This window comes from Mytilus californianus, unplaced genomic scaffold (assembly GCF_021869535.1).
Source record: "Mytilus californianus isolate M0D057914Y unplaced genomic scaffold, xbMytCali1.0.p SCAF_9, whole genome shotgun sequence".
Lineage (NCBI taxonomy): Eukaryota > Metazoa > Mollusca > Bivalvia > Mytilida > Mytilidae > Mytilus > Mytilus californianus.
In genome coordinates, this window is record NW_026262745.1 from 44004051 (window position 1) to 44010965 (window position 6915).

General features: G+C 32.2%; 1 protein-coding gene across 1 annotated transcript in view; it reads right to left on the reverse strand.

Annotated features, from left to right (window-relative positions):
* The window catches only part of LOC127714274 (tereporin-Ca1-like), a 470404-nt gene that overhangs the window by 242222 nt on the left and 221267 nt on the right, over nucleotides 1-6915 (reverse strand). The window lies entirely within an intron of this gene.

The following is a 6915-nucleotide window of genomic DNA, read 5'->3' on the forward strand; positions in this document are numbered from 1 at the left end:
CTATCAAGGAAAGCATGATAAGAAATGCAAGCTCTGATATATTTCATCATCTTGGACATATATACTCCATGCTGCTGGAATGTTGTTTCATATATATGGAAAGTTAATAATCAGAAAACTGAAATTATCTCTTGTGTAGTAAAGTTTTGAACTCAATCAATCCTCGTTTTCAATTTCTAGATGTAAGTCAAGATGTAAGGTAGACTTAACTACATGCATATCCGCCATATCCTTTATTTCAAGTTCGATTGGATAGATTCGTTCAACATAGTCACCAAACGTTGAATTAAAGTTTATCGGAAGATACCAATACATTGTTGATACATATTCCATATCAACTTCTCAAATAAAACATGATGGTCTTGAAGTGTAGATTCTAGGTACTGACGTTGTTTATCATCTTAATTACGTGTTATAGTGTTCTTTTTATTTGTCTCAATACATCCTTAACCTTTACTGTTTAGTCTATTTTGGTATATACTTCTGCCGTGGCAATGTATTTATACAGCCCGCCATTGTGTCATTGTGCTGTTGTCAGTTTTATATTCTTGTCTTTCATTTTTGCTTATGTACTTTGTCTATAGGGTTTCTATATGCCATTTTGATTTTCTTTGTTGAAATTGTGAATTGTTTTATGGTGATTAAGATTATAAAACAATGTTGACTGCTGTTCCCCAATTTTTTACATTTTTACCTGTTATGTCTGTTTATTTTGCTCACACATTGTTAATGTTAGTCAATATAATGGAATTATATGCGACTAGCATACAAGTGAGAGGTTTAGTTAGCAATAAAACCAGGTTTAATCCACCATTTTCTACATTAGGAAAAGCCTGTACGAAGTCAGGATTATGACAGTTGTTTTCCATTCCTTTTGATGTGTTTGAGCTTTTGATTTTGCCATTTGATAAGGGACTTTCCATTTTGAATTTTCATTGGATTTCGGAATTTCTGTTATTTTACTTTTTATTTAGTATGAGGACATCATCTTTATAGTGGAAAGTGAAGTTAAAAGATCATGCTATCTTCTTTTCATTCAAGCTCATCTTGTGTGAATTCAGCCTCACGTAACTGTCAACAATGTAAATTTTGAGTAAAACCGTCATTAAAAAAGCAATAACTCATATATAACAGCCAATTTACAATTTGGTTGATGTTAATACATTGTAGATTGCTGATTATTTCATTTGTTAGCAGTTGCACTCTTTCTACTATTTAATCGTTTCTAAGCTTGTAATTCTGTGGCAATTATTCCTATGAGGACTCAATTTACAATTTTGGTTATTTGAAATAGTTGTCGGTCTCGGTTTGCTGAACATTTTAATTTTTTATAGATTCTCCATCAATTACAGTTTTCAAATTTGCATAAAATAGTAAATATAACCATTTGAGACTAATGATCATATGAGGAGTCGATTGGGGATTTAGCTATAGGAACTGTTGACATATATTGTAGAGCTATGTAAGTTTGAAATTAACATTGACACGATCATAACAGCAAACGGAAATCAGAACGCCAAATAATGTATTATATTTACACTTACACCAATTTAAAGATGTCGTTTTTTGATTACCAAATATGTATGATTTACTTCATTCGATCTTTATCTCGCTATTATTATTGTAATAACAATTCGGGAAAATGTATATTTCTTAAAATTCGCAGTGAAACCTGCATGTAAAAGTAACCCTCGGATACTTTATAAGAAAGGTGACATTCTACATTTCGATGGAAAGTTTTTCCACTCACAAAAGAGAATTACTCAGCAAGGAGCAAGGACACTTTCTTCCTTATTCGACACTCGAGCGATTTTTAATTAAACATAGTCAAGCATCTTTTTTTATTTAATAGTATGGTGGCCTCTATACTTAACTATGCGCCTGAAATTTGGGGATTTCATCGAGCCAATGACACAAAACTCGTTCATAATCATTGCTGTCTTTTTGTATTAAAGCTTGGCAAACATGTACCAATCGCCATTTTATGTGGTGAACTTGGTTATTTACCTATGTTCATTTTCAGGAAACATAGAATTATAAGATTTTTGTTGCATATAATATATAATAATCATAATATTGTATATGTTATTTATAACCTCATACGCATTGATGCTTCAAATGGTACGAGAAACTGGGTTTCAAACGTGCGCGATTTACTATTTAGTTTATGTCTAAACTATGCATGGATTGATCAAGAGAACATTAATGTATCTTTTGAATAAAATGTCGTATAAACGATCAATACTACCAGAACTAGTTTGCTATTTTGAACGATTATGAAAAACTGTGTTTATATAGAACATTAAAAAATGATCTTTTACAGGATTACTTTAATTATGACTTTAATAGTAATTTACCTTCTAAATTACGTAGTGGAATATTAGAGAATTTTAGGTTTTTGACGTACTTTAATGTATTTTACCTTAATAACATTTCAAATAAATTTTTATTGGTATCTCCCTTTGGCCATTAAACTCATAAATTAAACAAAAATCATATATTTTGACGTACGTAAAAGGTAAAATAACAAAAATACCGAACTTAAAAAAAGAATTCAAAACGGAAAGTCCCTTGTCAAATGGCAAAATCAAAAGCTCATACACATCAAACGAATGGAAAACAACTGTCATATTCCTGACTTCGTACAGGCATTTCCTAATGTAGAAAATGGTGGATTAAACCTGGTTTTCAAGCTAGCTAAAACCTCTCACTTGTGTGACAGTCGCATAAAATATTATTATATTGACAACATTGTGTGAAGAAATCAAACAGACATAATAGGAAAAAAGGTCAAAAATAGGGGTACAGCAGTCAGCATGATAAATGTTATAATCTCAATCACCACAAAAAGAAACAAATATGTCAACAAGGAAAAACAAAATGGCATATAGACAAAGCACATAAGCAAAAATGAAAGACAAGAATACAAAAAATGACCATATCATAACACAATGTCGGGATGTTTAAGTATCGAGCCACGCCAGAAGGATATTACCAAAAATGGACTAAACAGTAAAGGTTAATAATTTACAAAGACAAATAAAACAACACTATTGTGCGTAATTAAGATGATAAACAACGTCAGTACATAAAATCTATACTTCAAGACAATTATGTATTATTTGTGAAGTTGATACGGAATATTTATCAACAAGGGTTGGTATCTTCCGATGAACTTTTTTACCAGATGTTCTTTGACATATCCCTGTTTCATCAACTTTCTGCTCAGACACTGGTGACGTTTTATAAAATCTATGTAGCAGCTTCAAGCTCTTGAATACCGAATGAGTTGTGAAATGTGTACCCACACGCCTAAACTTGGACATGGTAAAATTGTGTTTGTCTCCGTTTCTCCATTTAGTTCAAATCTATTTTAAAATAGCGTACTCCACGATAGAGAGAGTTTTCACTTATATTTGAACATACGAAAAGGCTAACTCTGTTCGCAGGGGACACAGGTAAATTTTGAATGATATATAGTTAACAATTATTCCTATTTTTAAGAAAAATATATTTTGACCAGGGAGGTGTAAAAAGAAATCTGAGAGCGGAGTTTTACCATATAAAATAATGTTAAATAAATAAGATGTCGCAGTTAAAAACTAAAAACAAATTCGCGGAAAAATCATACTTGCTTCACAAAACATGCCCCCTTCAAGTTATATGGTCGGTCCCTAACTGATATAAATCGAAGGCGCTTAGAGCACAAATATAAGATTACCTCCTTTGAGGCGGACACTAATCCAGTCTTTAAACAGTTTCAAATTGAAATTTATACGAGAATATACTACGGATACAATGTAAATATGCAAAATCATAATATCTGTGGTGGGCCACCTGTTGAGTAAGCTCCTTATAAAATTATCCTGTTTGTTTCGATAGAACTTGTCGTGCACGGACGTAGATTCCTGTGCGGGTGTTGTTAATCTGCGTGCAACACCCGGTGCGCCAGCACCTAAAAGTACCACAACTACGATGGTCTGGTACAAGGCAACTAAATTTTACATACACCTTTTGGCTATAATTATTTCGGCTCCAAAATGAATACACATTCGGCACTTCAAATATCAAACAATAAAACGCACTACCACAGTTACACCATCAATAAACACATGCATTCGGCTTATAAAATTACATACACTTTTTTGGTTTCTCTAAATTATACATACATGTAGCAGCGTTCTTCAATTTGGCTTTAATATTTTCTTACTAAATTCGGAGGACTCACACTTTGGCTTTAACTTTTTGCTTTTAAATCCTTTCCGTACATCAAATTTCCAGCACGGGCTACGGCAGTCCTCCTTTACAATACAGTGTTGTTTTTTTGTTTGTTTTTTTCGGTTTTTTTTTGGGAGGGGGGGAGGGGGGTTATGTATAACTTATTTAACTTTCAAAATTATTAATTTTCTCTTTAATTTACTTTTGGCTTATTATTTTTCAGTATTTATAACTTTTAATAATTTTCTTTTGTTTATGTTTGAATTTCCTCAGTCCCGAGAAAACGGATAAAAAGCATAAAAAATGAATGAAAAATATTGACTTTCAAGTACCGAAAACGTTTGTTGTAAATTATTTTTTATATGAATGTGTTATTTTCTAATTCTTGTTCATATTTCACTTTCTTTCAGTTGAAAGAATGTCCAAGGAAGCAACCCTTTGATTTTTAGGGGAGGGGATGCTTGGATAAATTAATTTTATTTTTAACTTTTATGGCGAAATTTCTATTAAGCCTATTTTTTTACCTCGCTTGCCAACATGTTTTTTTTTTGTTTTTTTTTTTATGATCTTATTTTGCGGCCAATTTTTCTTTGCCTTTTGATTTTGAAAATGCTCATCCAGAATTTGTTTCACCATAAATTCGGGTCCTGCCTATTTATTTCAAATTTGAAATTGCTGAAACCGGCGAAGGGGGACAACAACAATTTACATTATGTCTTATAATTATAAACCTAAGTTACTTGCATTAATGTACGTAATTTTCGTTTAAAACTTCTTTATTAAAACTGAATATAAAAGTTGGTCGTTTTGACAATATGGCAAGAGAAAATCGTATATGTACATGTTGATATATGAATTGTATAGAAAATGAGTATCATTTTGTATTAGTATGTCGTGCCTTTGGATCATTGAGCCTACAGTTTTTACCTAAATATTATTGTTCATGGCCAAATAATAGAAAACTTATGTTTCTTTTGTAACCTAGTTCAAGGAATTTAACCGAAAAATTGTGTATTTTTTTTAATGCGGTATGGAAGTTAAGATAACAAATTATAATTGCATAACAGTTGAAGTTCTGTGCTTGCTATGACTTTATCGTGCTTGCTATGACTTTATTGTGCTGTTCTCTGTTTACTGTAATTATTGTCTATATTTTATGTTATTTTGCTACAGCATTATGTTTGTTTCTGCAATAAGCAAACTATATGAACCTACGATGGCTGATGTTTTAGGACTAACTACCGACTCCGGTTTTATTCTACCGGTCAAGTATCTTTCAGTTACGGGTTTTAAAAATCGAAGTTTTAAATTTTACTGAAAAAAATATATCAATAAGTCTTACGCATTACTTGAGTGCGTCTTCTCTTTAACTTTTATATCAATTATGTTTTGTAGAAGTTGTTAAAGAAGGTTCTGAATAGGTAAGGGGCTTCATTTATTCTCTATTTGTTTTATATTTTAGCACGCCATTACCTCAAGATCTCTATTTTTCCTCAATTAATCTGTATTCTGTAAACCCCATCCACTCTTTAAAAATTGTAGGTCTAACGACGCGCTTGATATGCATAAAGTTGTTTGTGACAGGTTTAAGCATCATACGATCGACTTGAGAAAATGTTCGTTCATGCCACCCTTATGCTAATTTTATCATGGATAGGAATTATATTTGTTAATATCTTTATACCGAACGTTATATCCCTTCCTAGATGAAATACAATGTTGACAAATATCTACACCTACCCATGTTAATATGAGCATGTTTTATATATAGAGCATGGCATGGTAGAAATATGCCGATTGTGTATTCGAAGCGACCCTTTAAAACACGTCCGAAAGACCAGTCAAACCACTGTTTTCAATTATGATCCGAGCAAATTAAATATTGTACGTGTACCGTACCAACTCTGTGCTCAACGTCGCCCACCAGTTAAACGGATACCTTTCTCTAATATTGGATTTACTGCCAAACACGTCCGGAGACCTAATCTCTATAAACTACTCATTCATTTGGGTCATATTCAGTAGAACTCGTGAGTAAACCTAAATTAAAAATATATGTATATAAAAACAAAGAGAGAAAAAAAACACGAGGGAATCGCACAGACAGATTATTGCTCAGTTTGGTTGCAATTGGCATGTTAGTTTCAGAGGAGGACAGATTAATAAAAGTTCTGGAACGCAACGTGATAGATCATAAATAAACGTAACAAACTTTTGCCCACGTGCCCAATCGCTCGAAAATGAAAAGTCGTTTCATCCAATATAAACATAAAAGCATCCAGCGGTCTAAAAACTAGTTTAATCTAATTAAGAAATAATTCATGGAAGCCATAGATTTGTTGGAAATTTACACATGGCCTGGGCCGTCATATTTGAATTTTATCCTGAGTGTTAGCTAGGGATAAAATTAACAAATATCACGGCCCAGGCCATGTGTTAAATTCCAACAAATCTATGGCTTCCATGCCTTATTTCGATTCTAAAAGGACAAATACTGTAATTTAAAATCTGAAGTGAGGGTAAGTACATGTATTCCGTGTATGTGGCTGTTCTATTTTACCCCTGTTAGATAAAGCGAAAATTTTCCAATAAAACTATAGCTTGCGTTAATTATTTTTTGAATAACCGCTAGAAAAAATGTGTGATTCTCAACCCTAACATTTGCCATTTTTAATTTACAATTTTTTTTTCGTAAGC